General features: G+C 38.1%; 1 protein-coding gene across 9 annotated transcripts in view; it reads left to right on the plus strand.

The window, feature by feature from the left end:
- LOC126923558 (tubulin monoglutamylase TTLL4-like) overlaps positions 1–14,919 on the plus strand; it is a 239,449-nt gene that overhangs the window by 117,584 nt on the left and 106,946 nt on the right. The gene's annotated exons all lie outside the window — the stretch shown is intronic.

The following is a 14,919-nucleotide window of genomic DNA, read 5'->3' on the forward strand; positions in this document are numbered from 1 at the left end:
CAACTAATGTGGTCTATTTATTATTTATTTATTAGTAATAATACTATTATTTACTCGCTTACTTTTACTATATTGACCACCGCACAATCTTTACGCCTTTAAGAAAGATTATATCAAAGCGTTAGAGATGATTTAACCGTTGAAAGAGCGCGAGAAATTCGAACGTCGCGCTCATCTGCATTAAATGAACAGTCGTACGTGACGCATCTGCAAAGGGAGAAACGAGAGGATGAAAATGGCTGCAACCACGTAGAAAACGATCGATAAGAAGTGAAAATCTCCGTGAACGTGATTTACATTCCACGTAAATAGGAGGGCCCGGAGGGTTGCTCGCATTAAATGCGGCTGGCGCGAGAAAACGTCCGGCTAACGCTCCTATACACTCAAGGATGCCCGAGATAGTCCTTTTGTCTGCGTCGATCGTTTCTAACTAAATTGAGAGCTTCGGGTTACACCCGGTAACCAGAAGCTATTACCACGCTCCGATCAGATCTCGTATCTACGGAATAAGTTATAAGATGGGCCGATAGCGCGGATAATCCGATCGTTTAACTGGACCGTTTCGATCTATCGATCATTAACGCCTCGTCGATCTCCACCATCCATACGCGAATCCGTTTCCGAGGTATTTTAATCCCTGAACCTTCCGAGAACCATTTTCAGTTAACAGCCACTCGTCGCCCTCGAATTATACCGATATTTTCAACCTTTCATTTCGTTTGACGATTGATTAAAAAAGAAGAAGAAGAAGAAAAAAAGGAAAGTACACCGGATTGATTTTATCATTCCACGAGGAAAATTCTCTGCAACTTAATTTCATTTCATTTGTTGGAGTAATGTCTCAGTCTGGCTTTTTTTTTTTTTTTAGTGGTTCAAATTTAATGGGCAGATAAGACATTTTTTAAAATGGATTTTGGCGTATATTGGTGATCAATACAAAAACTTTTGATGCTAATTATAACGAAGAATCCGGTCGTGTATCGTGGATATGGCCATGTGATATGATCCTTGTTAGCGAGCTCCGAGTTTATAATGTTGAATCTTATGTACGTGGGTTGATACTTTAGTCGGACTTGTTTGGGGTGTTGTATGGAGGCTGTTGGTAATTTTGTTGATCTTGTTGAATAATAAGGATACAAAAATTGTGTTGAATTATGTTAATTCATAATTAGGTTTTATAGACTAAAATTACATAGTATCTCAACCTGTTTACTTAACCTGGGAATTCTAATTTTCAAACTATAAGCAAAGTTCAAAATCGTATTGCTTGTTCGTTTCAGTATGTTTATAACTTTTCAGATCTTTCGTTATTTATTATCACGATTTGTCTGCGTGGTATAAAGTTATTACAAAATTTCATTCACAGATTTCTCTTCGCTTAAAGTGCAACTACGTCTCACGCACATCTGTTGGATTATTTTTTTTCCCAAAGAACTCTTTTCGTGTTATATACTTATCAAATTACCAGCTCCACCCACCGAACTTTCCATTTTCATGCGCCACTTTGGTATACTTCACACTCTTACTTTGTCACCGATTGACTAAAATCACGCGATAAAGTATTTCATTAAATCGACGCTTCTTACAACGTGTTTTACAAGCTTTCACAATGTTGGTTAATTAATTATTTTTAATCTCGCCAAGGGGAGAATAAAAATCCCGTTAATACGCGTTTAAGGGGATATAACATCGTGTCAAGGTCTCGTAAGCGTGGCTAATTTGCTCTCAAGTATAATATCCATTTAAGGACGTCTTACTGTCGGATTTTCGACTATTTAAAGCATGAAATACGAAGGCACTTGTGTTGGACATCGCGAAATTCTTGAAAGTAGCCGCTTCCTCTAATGGGCAATCAGCTCGAGATGAATGGGACGAAGTTCGCGAGTGAATCGCTTGGAAAGTATGCGTACATCGCGAAGCAGAATCTCCGTATTTTATGGACTTGGAATAGGGAGACATGTAAATGTAACGTAGAGAAGTCGTGCAGCAAAGGATTCCACTAATGGTTGAATCAGTTTCAAGATGAATGGGACGCGAGGGATGGCAAAGGGGTGTACAAGGTCTTCTCCACTCGCGATATTTAGATTCCTGACCAACCGCACGCATCTGTCGGCCTTCCCCTGTCCGATATTTCCTCTCTTTCTTTCCCCCCTTTAATAGTCCAACGCACCTACGCGTTTATTTCAGTGCATGTGTACCAATGCATCTGGATGCATTCTGATGCTTTACACAATCCAAAATATTGTTGTCGACCCAATATAACCTGCTGTAACTTTATGCTCTGTAATTTTGAGTAGGAACAATTGAAAGAAATTTCATATTTCAGCTGTGAATTTATCATTGCCGTAGTTTTGGTACATATCGATTATAATTGTAATTTTACTTGTTTATGAGGAATTTTAACTGGTTGTGGTCTTTTCATTGATCAGTTCATATCATTGCGCAATCTATTACGGACTGACGCAGTCGATGAGGCACGAAATATCGTACGGCGGTAATCGATTTCCTTATTACATGTATCCGGCTATCCAGACGTCATCCGGCAGAAAATTGGAAATTCCGATGACGAACGCGTTTACGTCCGCCGTAATGCAATATGCTAATATTGGCCATAAAGTGAATATTTCGTATGAATCAGTATAATAACGCGATGGAATAGTACAGTGTTTCAGTAGAACCTTCTCTATTGGAACCAACCATCACTTTCTATCACTCTCTTCTGGTAATCGAATAACTTCATTTTCATATAAAACAAGATCATTTGCTTCTGTACTATCTTTCAAGAAGTTTAACAATTTCTTTCAATTTCTGTTCTCGTTTCTCAATTTCTCTCGCGTAAAACCTTCCTCAAATCTTCCATTATTATCAATAATCCGTTAATCTGTGCTAATTAAAATTCTACCGTAATATTCACGAATAATAAATGCCAACTATAAAACCTCTATCGTAATTAAATCCCAATTAAAAAATACGTATCGTAATTTCCCAATTAGAGCGCGTTAGCTCTGGACAAATCTGCTGACACTTTCTGACGGCAGTGTAAGCATTTCGGTATCTAGGCGATCGCTTAGGGTACACGTGGAAGCGCGTGCACGCGCACACAGCCACGCACCAGCACAGGGTAACGCGCGGGTGCGTTTTTCGAGGGTGTGTTGATCGGCTCGCTCGCTTGCCTGCCATCGGCCCCAACAGCGCCTGTATATCTCTTGGTGGCAGCTGGAGGTTTCGCGCGTGAGAACTCGGTGGCTCCGAGGTTCCCTGGTTTCTCGTCGCCACCTGTCCTCGTGCTGCTCTCTCGAGGCGACTGCCAACCCTCTTTCCTCGTCCTCCTTTTCCTTCTGCCTCTTCGCTCGCCTTCTCCTCCTCCTCCTCCTCCTCCTCCTCCTTCTCTTTCTTCTCCCCCTCCGCCTCACCCTTTGCAACCCTTCGCGAGGTAATCACGCCTCGCTATATAGGCACGAGGGGCGGAGACCGGAGAAAGTATCGGCATGTTTTGACGTTATGCTAATGCACAGCGCGTTATCTCGCTCCACGGTGCAACAGATTGTGCTACTGTGATCGTAAAACGTCGTTTCGCGTCCTGATGAGTATGCGGGATGAATGACGCCGAGGGTTTGTCGATTGCCAGTCGGTAATATTGATTAGGTGATCGAGAGAATACTCTCTTCGCAGTTTTGGTGACGATGGTAATTATCGATGTATGATGCTCCTTTTGCAAATTCCTTGTGGTAGATAGCAGAGGAGTTTTTGGACAGTTAGCTTGTTAACTTGGATTGTTTCTTAATCGAAGAGGCGTTTTTACGCAGCTTGAGTATGGTCTCCGAGACACTTTCGTAATGAGTTGGTGTTTGCTCGTGTGTCAACGATGAGACGAGAATTTTGTTCGTGTGTGGGAGAGAAAATTGTAGTTAATTATAGGTAACTTTTTATTTCGTGCTACAGTTGGAGAAAATGGGAATTTTATATTTATATCGCAAGATTATACGCGTTACGCTTCGTCTCGTTTCACTACAAAATTTCATAGTTTCTAATTTACATTATTTGAAGTCCTGTAGTATGGATATCGTTCAGCTAAATTGTACTAAAAAATCGTACTAAATCTTGATCTTGCTATCCAATTTATATTACTTTACACACGCGTATATCTTCCTTTCTATCATAGTCATTTACTATAACCTGGAGTGACGGAGAAGATTCAATTTCGTAGAACCAACAACAAAAGTCATAGAAGCAATTAGGAGAAAGAAAGAAATTTTGCTTTCAAAAAATATCATAGAAACTACTCCCAAAATTTTTCATCCGTACTAGAAGATTTTCCTAATTTATAGGACATTTCAACAAAAGTAAATACTTACTCTGACTCCAATTTTTATTTACACTTAACGTCATAAGAAAGTCCGGATATTATAAAATTCCTAAAATTTAGGAGAAAGAAAAAAAAATTCTCCAACTAGGAGAAAGAAACAAGTTTCCTGTACACGTTGAAAAAAGTATCACACGAACTCTCAAAATTTTTCATCCGTACTAGATTTTCCTAATTTATAGGATATTTCAATAAAAATAAATATCCACTCTGACTCCAATTTTTATTTACACTTGATATCATAAGAAAGTCCGGATATTATAAAATTCCCAAAAGCAATTAGGAGAAAGAAACAAGTTTCCTGTACACGTTGAAAAAAGTATCACACAAACTACTCTCAAAAGTAAAACCCTGTACACACCAGTTTCTTTCAAGCTTTTCTCCTGCTTTAGAAGATGAAACCAATTCCGTGGTGGACAATTGGAGACATTTGTCCGGATCGGCATGCATGTTTTCTCGAGTTTCACCCTGGGGTCCCGGGGCCGGGCGGGCTGAGGATCGTAAGCGTGCACGAAGCGTGGTGGTCGTGTGCGAGAAACGTGTGCGTCGTTTTTGGGCCCGTAAACCCCGTAGGTCCCCGTGCGCACCCTCCTCTCTTTCGTCGACTCTCCTTCCCAGGCCTCGTGGCTAGCACGCACCGCGACACACCGAACCAGCAGCGATCCGATCGAAAAAAAATTGGGCCTCATAACGGTCGAGACCGAGGCGCGTAGATGCTGTCAGGCAAGAGGAAGCTGCGTACTCGCGGTCAGCGTCGTTGAAACTGCCAACAAACGCAACCAGCGGAAAATTGTGCCGGCACGATGTGCTGTATCGTACAGTAATTTCGAGTCATGAGACCGTAAATTATCTGGCAATGGTGATAAGGTAAAGCTGCTGAAATAAATAAATATTGAGAGTATTAACACGTACATTGGCTCATGAAAGTATGTCTATATATAGTATGATTATATATTTTATAGATATAATTGAATCGAATATGAATATGATAGGACTGATCTTTAAGAGAAACATAAATATCGAAACGATATATATGGGTTGGCAACTAAGTGATTGCGGATTTTGTCAATACCACCTAATGACAAAATCCGCAATCACTTAGTTTCCAATAGGTTCAAAATGTTCCACGTTCCTCGTGCTGTACATGAAACAATTTGAAAGTGTGCGTGCGAGACCTCAGTTCGCATAATTAGCATATGTACAAATTATCAACGAATTAAAAAAGAAAAAATGGCATGAAATACTTTATGCAATATCTACCCGCAGTTTTTGCAACTTTCCCCTAATTTCTGGAATTTCTTTCTGGGATTCTGACACGTCATTGAGGTCAACGATAGTGGATTTAAGTGGATTTTAAAAAAAAGAGGAAAAAAAGCACGAAGAGGCGAGAGCGAGGCAACGGACCTCGTGGATCATTTCGGCAAAAGATATGGCCAAAAAAAAAAAAAAAAAAAAGGAAAAAAGAAATTAATGCCGTTTATTGTGAGCGGTACGGCTGTAATTAAGACACGACGAAGTTTTCGTGCAATGAATCGGCGCAATAAACGAGTTGCGAACGTGTGACACAGTTTCGCGATGGCGCGCGTTTTTATTCGAACCAAACGTTCGGTGTAACCTGTCCGCCTTCCTTGGGGGACCGTTGCCGCCGTTCAATCACACGCGTACCGCATACCACGTATTTATTCTTTAAAGCAGCGTCGAAACTTGAATTTTATCGTCGACTCGCAACCGACTCGACTCGCTACTATTAATATCCGTGTCTTATCGTGGGAAAGCGTACTTGGAGTGTTTTTAAAACGTTTCTCTCTTCATCTAAGGTTTCTTTTTTTCAATGAAGTGCAATTTAATTTCGTTGAATGAAAGATTCTTTATTAAAAGTCATTATATAAGTATCAAGATTGCACGATCTAAGTAATAAATCAGTGATTATTTACGATCAGGTCTTGGAATGAATATATAATCGTTATTATAGAGAGTTAACTGAATCAATTCAATATTTTAGACAGATTTATTTTAGACAATATTTTATATTGTTAAACAGATTTACATTTGTGTCTCTTTTGTTACATTGAGAGTATTAGATCTTTTAAATAAATTTATACTTCATCTATATTAGTCGGTGATAACAACTGAGCTTTTTAAAATGTTGCTTTCCTTATAAATAAAAAATAAGAGAGAGAGAGAATATTTTACATTTTTTATTAAAAGAATAAAACTCTCGATACCGTTAACACTTTGCAAACTTGAAACGCGAATTCATACTTCGTGTCTTACATACTTTATGCGGCGTCCTATAAAAATGTTAACTACTGTTGAATAAAACAGTAAAAACGACAATGTATGTTATAATATATGCTTTTACATTACATGCTTGAATAATACGAAACCAATATCAATATATTAGATATGATGTTGATCGCTCGGAAAGTTCGTTCGGATTTTTAAGGAATTTCGTCGACATAGAATATCATATCGAAATATGATTCGCTGAAATGCGTGAGAGATTCCGCAACGATGGAATATTCAAGTTGCGCGAAAGACGAAGAAAGATCGTGGAAGAAAATGGCACCTATGTAGTGGAAATGTAAATCTGAGCGAACTTTCCGAGCGATCGTTTCAATCTTTTCAAATCACGTCAAAAATATCAGGTTGCCCGAAGAGTTTCTTTCGTTTTATAAGAAAATAATAGACTAACAACAATTTCTGTTTCATACTATTTCATTGAATTATCATCCATTTCGTTCTATCTCTATTATTATGTTCCTGCATAATTCAATAAACTAATATAAAAGAAAAAACATTGTGCGTCTGCTATTTCCTCATAAAACGAAAGAAACTTTTCGGACAACCTAATACAGACTATATTTTAATTTTGTCTGAATTCGGTTCTCAAAAGCGTCAATACGTCTTCATGCGTCACGTAACGCAGCGCATTTCGATTTATATCGGGTTGGAAACTAAGTGATTGCGGGTTTTGTCATTAGCTGGTATTGGCAAAATCCGCAATCACTTAGTCGCCAACCCAATATAGCGTTCGTAGACACAGAATGTGCCGTGTTCGATAGACGAAATCGAAAAGGAAGCGTCAACGTCGGCCTTAAACGACCAACGTATCACTGGTAAGCGAGCGGGATGGTGCTTATATCAGACACGTTATATCAGACGCGTTGTATGTACATTGGATCGATAAGCATTCAGCGGCGAGAGAGCAAAGTCATTACTCCCGAGAAGATCGGGTCTTACTACTACTATTGTAGCGATGGAACTAAGTTTCCCTTCTCTATAAGCAAATATCATTCACGAGCTATAATAATTCGTCCATTCGGCTGTTGCATCCTCACAGGCTGGTTTCGAAACACAAATTTTGAAAATTCACTTGCAATACTAATAGAAATACTCATAATCTAATTATATGAGAGTTGAAGAGATGCTACTGTTTTATTGGATTCTTATAACAAATACAGAGTAAAATTCTAAAAATCTTAACGCGAATTATACTAATAGTTGAACCTCTCCATCAAATTTAGGAAAATTCTACAGAATTCCTAGACGAAGAAGAGAATTAATATCGTTTTAAGGAGAACAGCAAACTATTGAATTTCTCAAATAATCTTTACGAAACTTCTATTGAATTATAGATAATAAATTCTTATAATTTTTTAATAAGAACACAGCTCGCAGAGACACTATCGTTTCGTTGAAGTTTTCTACAAGATTTCAGAATGTTCTACGAAATAACCGGGAAGTTTAATATTTCATAGGCGGTAGAAAGGAAATTTTATAATTTCATTTTGATTTACAATTGCATACTTGTACGATACTTGATCCCATCGCTAACTACTACGTATTCCGCAGAAGTGGTACGGTCGAGATAGAGAAGAGGACACGTTCAGCGAGTATTCAACGGGCATCGCAACTCATGAGAAGCGACGTTATTCTCGTGGCGTGGCTTTGGCAGGAACACGCGATTCGTCAGGAGGGGAGACGTCTAACAAGTGACAGCTCGATACCACGGCCCGATATCCGCGTGTCGGTCGATCGTGCAGAGAAAAAGATCGTTTGCCAAGGACCGGTAGAACGAGCTCTTCTCCGGCTTCGATGCACACCACCACGTGTGCTTGCCTTGCCGCTCTTTTCTCTCCCTTGCCTCCACTTAATCGACTTAATCTCCCTTCGCTCATCGGCGAAAAAACTATGATATTTATGCTGTTAGAACGTTCCGCGGCAATCCGCGTGTCGTCGCTGCTTTAACGTTGTTGTATATTACTGGTGAAAAGTTTGAAGTCACTGTTGATGTTTGTTATTTATGAAAAAAGAAAAGAACGAATTAAAACGTAACAGAATTGTAAGTTTCTTATTTTTGACAAGTTTCTTAGAGATTTATTCACTTTGCTTCACGATCGTTTGCGTTTTATTTTCGAGCTGATCATAGAATCTTCCAATTAGAAATTATTTTAATACATCACGAGCTTCGTAGTATTTCCTCATAATTTATTTTTCACTGCTTTCGCAATTTTTGCCAATACGAAGATAGAAGATTGAAAGAACCGTTTCAAGAATAAAGTCATCGGGACATGTTTAAGAATGTTTTAGATAGCTATAAACTGATAATCGAATTGTAATTTCCATTATGTGGTTGCGACACTCGTTCGTATGTACATTTCCATTAGAAAATTCAAATTCTTTTCGCTTATCGCGTAAACCATGTGAAACTTTTGTGCGGTAGTATATGTAAGCACTTAAACTCGCTCACCGATGGACTCTCGCGATCTCGAGAAACGTCGATGAATCTCCAACGTGCAATTTACAGTTATTCAGCCGTGTCGCTACTTTTATTACGCTACCTGGCGGGTTTTCAATTTTGTTTGCCTTTCGTATACGACTTCTGCGCAACAACTTGAAAGGAAATAGTGAAATCGCGCGAAAACTGTTTGAAGCTAAAAATATTTTACTGCTTCGTTTACGTGGAAACGATTAAATCCACACTTCAGGTACAATAAAGCTATAGATCTTTTCTTCAAAGGAAGAATTCGATTTTTCCCTGCCTCGTATATTTTTTATTTTCACGCACCTTTCATTTTCATTGCTTTCGTATAAATTCTATACTTTGTAATTAACTGTCGGTAATTTAGGTGTTAAATGCACTTAAGTTCGAGTAGATTACGATAATATATGGATATTTACCGCAATACTTGCGACAATGCCGAACAAGCGACGACAGATGCGACAAATATTTTGCAACGTGCGTTTACGAACAACCGTCACGAAATCTACCGGTGTTGTTTTCGATGTAAATCAGCACCTGGCGTGCACGATTATCCGTCGTTAACGCGTTTTATATACCTGTGTTTTCCATTCCACAACAATTTTTCTAACTTTGTGTTATATGTTAAGCTGCGAAGATGAACGAGTTTTACATCTTTCACGCCTTTCCATAGGCAAATTATTTTTACGCTTTTCGCGACAATACGCTTCCCCAATTTCCTAGAATAATTATTAATGACTTCACAATACACGACGAAAACCGAGTGTTTTCCATACCACCACAATTTTTCTAATTTTGTGTTATATGTTAAGATGCGAAGATGAACGAGTTTTACATCTTTCACGCCTTTCCATAGGCAAATTATTTTTACGCTTTTCGCGACATTATGCTTCCCCAATTTCTTAGAATAATTATTGACAATACACCGCAACGAAGATCATGCGTTAATAATGAAAATAGACAATTTATAGAACCTGAGACGCGTTTATGTGACTGGAAGAATCGTTTTCGCACGTTCACCACTTTTTATCAGAATACGTCACGTACATTATACGCATTTGCTTTCTCGATTTCGTACTCGAACCATCTTGTTATTTGTTTCCAAGCATTTTATGGCCAATAATATTTTGACCGATGAAAGTGCTTACCGTCAATTAGCACGAAATATCACCTTAACGGTCACTATGGTATTCCTGTGTTACTTTCGTTTTATCTGTCAGTCTAATTAGTATTACAAATTGCCGTAATATTGGGATGGTTAATTGGCTGGTTGACGAAAATTTATCGCAGCCTTTGATGGTATTGTCATTGAGTGATTCTTGGGAATGTGGATTGTCTGGTGGCAGAGTTAAGGAGAAAGATCGAAGCTCGTGTTCTACCATTGGGATATAGATTTTTTATTTTGCTGTATAAATTTCTTAAATTACTCGTTAAGTTCGAACAAATTTTGATTTTCTGTTCGTCTTATAATTATACTTACAAATTTTGCCTACTTTTAGACATTTCGTGGTGGGGTGTCTTCTCAACACATTCGCTAATTAATTTAGAATTAATTTAAATTTGATTCCACGTTCGACAATAAAACTCAGACGATCGTCGCGTATAATAAACGTACGTTGCTCGAAAAGATATATTTTTAAAAAATACTACGTTGGACGCGTTTCCTCAGCCGCTTGCGATGCCAAGTTTAATTGTATTGGGTTGTCCGAAAAGTGTCTTTCTTTTACAGACACGTCTTTCACAACGACGCACCTTTGTACAAACACGAAACCTAATCTATCAAACGTTGTGATCTTTATTTTGATAGAACAAAATGAATCAAAATGTGTATCCATTATTTCCTTACAAGAGTAAAGAAACTTTTCGGACGACCTAATATTAAATAATTCTCTAGTATAAATACAATCTTACTCGACGAATCAATCATCGAGCCGAACTCCACGCAGCTTGTAATCTCAGAGAATTCGAATCGATTTCCGTACGAAATACGGCGTGACCAGTTTCACATTCGAAGCGGCAGATATCGCGTTAGAGAAGCGTGTGCTCGCTCGAAGCTCTAGGCGAACTGTGATTACAGCAACGAGGCATAATTTGTACGAGATACAAAAAATGCTCTTCCTCTGCCTGGCGGACATAATCGGGCCGGGTATCGCGCGTAAACGCCTTTGCCCGATTAAACGTGTATTCCTGAAACGTAGGCGTTAACCTGTTGCCTCGCTATAAATAGCCGCGAGAGAACGTTCGAACGTACTATTAAGTCGTTCAAACGATATCACCCTTCCTCCGTCTGCTCCTCCTCCTACTTTTTCTACTCGTTCTCGCAGCAACCCTTCCTTCATTCCATCGTCCGTGAATTCCGTGACGATTTAAGAAATCCGAGGCAACACGTCTGACTCGATTCTTACCGTCTCATTGGTAGGACAGCGCCGGATTTATTTATTTATTTCCTCTTCTGGGGGTTTGTCAAGTGACATTTTTCATACGTTCTATCGACGACAAATTAAGTCGTCTATATTAAAATTGTTAATTCTAATGAAAAATTCTAATTTCTTTATTATCCAAAAATAGGGATCCACGAAGAAGAATTCTTGTAGCAAGGGGTTAATCCTTCACTGTCGTGACCACGAACTAGGGTATAAATAAGAGCACACCTGGCTCGATTTTGCCATCTGAATTTATCTACGATCAGCATTGCGTCTGATTTAATTGAATCGTAAAGATTTTCTACCAGAGACCAGTTTAATTAACATTTCCTTTATGCGCAGACGGCTAGATGGCGACATTATCTCTACATCGAGCATCGAAATCTTCCAGTATATTCGTTCGCGACCAATTTTCTTTATCAAATCTTCGCGACGATCTCTTGAACACCCGTTCCGTTCTACCGATGTTACATAAGACGTTAACTGTACGATACGTACACGGTGTGCATCACTAAATGCATTGGCGCACCATTGCATTTATTATAGCATTTACATACTAATTAACAAGGTCCAAGTATATGAAATTTCGCATCATTTAATAACACAGTTGTATTACTACAAAAATTATTGGCACAGCATTGCTTTTAGTATATCATTTACATACTAATTAATTAAGCTCAAGTATATTAAATTTCGTATCATTTAGTAGCATTCGACTCGTACGACTACAAAAATTTGACGCTATCAAAATGTAACGTATATTGGCTTAAGTAATAAGGTCATTCACCTTCCCTTAAAAAACCATCTTAACCGCCACTTTGATTTTGATCTTAGTATAGTATCCGGACTGGAAAATAGAATCACACCATCTAAGGATTTCCAAGGTTTCTCAAGAGGAAAACGAGGTTCGTTTCTCACGGAAATACGACGTGGAAAATTTCGTTCCATCTGTCGATCTGTAACATCCTCAAGGATTTTGATGATATCTTTTTGAAAATTTGGCACCCTTCGCCCACCGTATGGCTCGGTCTGCGTGTATTGCATGAATTGCGTTAGGTTTGGGTTATTCTTTATTTATGTATTGTCATACAGAAAACGTAGCGTTAGCTTTGGTTCTGTACTTGTACTGCCACTCTGTATAATCACGGTCTTACGCGGATTTCAACAATTGAAAAATTCGTTGGGCAAAAGTGTTCACAAGAACCGTTCATTTCTGTGAAAAATGATCCTGATCTTTGCCCTGGATGTTATGCCCTATCCTTACTTTCATAGGAAATTTATATAAATAATTAAACAACCGATGCAACTAAATTTATCTGGTTTCTTTCTAGAAATTGTTGTATATCTTGTTATACAAAAATTGAAATACGTACATTTTGACGTTCTTCCAGAAATTTATTTAACATTCTACAAAATGCACGCACTAGTACACAGCGAGTGAACTTATTGCACAACCCAATATAACCTGATAAAGAAACGCCTCATTGAAAAATTATTATTACATATTTTACATATTACATTTCTTTTACATTTACGTATTTTGCATATTATTATTATTATTATTATAATTATTACATATTGAAAGATAAAGATACATGCCAATACCTTTTGTAGGCACCTGTAGTTCGTGACGGGACGCATCAGCTGTAACAGTGTGAAAGCGCAATTTGCCGGTGATTTTTTAAACAGCATGGTCCGGTGTTGTTCGTGCGAGTGTCGCCCTTATTGCTAATTTGTTTGCAGCCAGGATTATTCATCGGTCGTCGGTCGGACGCAGCTGGTTCGCCAGTCAATTAATTCGATTTATACATGTGCTAGCGTCGCATGCTTCTCGTCGGACAATTGTTAACACTAGAATTACCACACCAGTCAAATTGACTGGTTTTATAATTTTATTTTAAAATTCCTACTTCGTGTTATATTTTTTTCCACAATGATGTAATGACTTTCGCGACGATAACTAAGAGAATAATATAATGAATTTTATTTTGTTTTTTATGTATTCAAACTGAAAATAATTTTGTATCAAGGCTACTTATACCAACACCAGTGAAAATGACTGGTACCTGTCAAAGTGTAAAAGGGTCCTGCAATCTGTTTATCGAAGCCCAATTAACCAGTCTCCTCGTTTTCTACAACTTGCCACACGTTTTTCAAATTTTTACCGCGTATCATTCGAAATGACGATATCGGTTATCAGGAAAATTCCGGATCGATCGCTAGATTGCTAGATGCTAACGCTAGAAATACCACAGCAGTGAAAATGACTGGTTCTACGATTTTATAAATTTGTCAACCCTCGTTTAGGGATCTTGGACCCAGATGGATTAACAATACCAAAAATGTACTACATAACATGGAAGTGCTTCTGTAAGAAAGTAAGAAATCAATAAATATACAAATATTCTATTATTAGGTATTTTTTAAAGACCAGTCATTTTCTTTTAATGTCAGATATAATGTATTGTGTTGGCAACTAAGTGTTTGCGGATTTTGTCAATACCATCCAATGACAAAATCCGCAATCACTTAGTTGCCAATCCAATAGAATGTACTTGATTATTCTCTCAGCTTGGCCTAGCTCGACTTACCTTAGCTCGACCTGGTTTCACTTGGTTTGGCTTGGCTTTATTTAACTTGACCTGGACCTGAACCTGATCGGAAACTTCAACTGCGGTCAGGTTCACTTTTTTGGACGCCGCTGTCTTCTACCGAGGATCTTAATACGTTCCAACTTTCGCACGCCTAAAGAGCTCAACCTGACCCGTCGTTGTCACTCTTCAAGTCCGAAAATCCACCGCTTTCTATCGAACTTGTGGTTGCATTTTACACTTCGAACTGAAATTCTTCATAGTTGAGGTGTTGTGGCAAACACTGTTTGACAGGAATCAACAAACTAATGAATGAGCTAATCTTCAAGTAATTAGATTTTAGTGTACACACGATTTTTCCGAATTCTCTATCGACGTTTCGCAGAATTATCGTTCACGCTTGTTATTATTTATTTACAGATAATGATACGATCGAACAACAAGAACAGGATCGTTGCTTTATGGTCTTCTCATTCAGCAGATCGGATGTATCTTCGTTTCTTGAATTTCATACTAATAACGACACAATTTTTAACGAATGTAATTATTCTACAGGATACAATTCCTAACTAATGTTCTGTTTTCGTAGCTGTTAGAAATAGCTTTTACGTATTTCTAGATCGTTACGTGGATGAATGGAAAATTCCTATCGATTAATCATTGCCTTAGTAATTTGATTTTCTCAAATCAGGCTAAATGTTACGATATTATAGCAATTAATGTCGATGGCGATGTATATATATAGCAAGCATCTATTATATGTTTCAATTAATCATT

Source organism: Bombus affinis, chromosome 13, assembly GCF_024516045.1.
Source record: "Bombus affinis isolate iyBomAffi1 chromosome 13, iyBomAffi1.2, whole genome shotgun sequence".
NCBI classification, from domain to species: Eukaryota; Metazoa; Arthropoda; class Insecta; order Hymenoptera; family Apidae; genus Bombus; species Bombus affinis.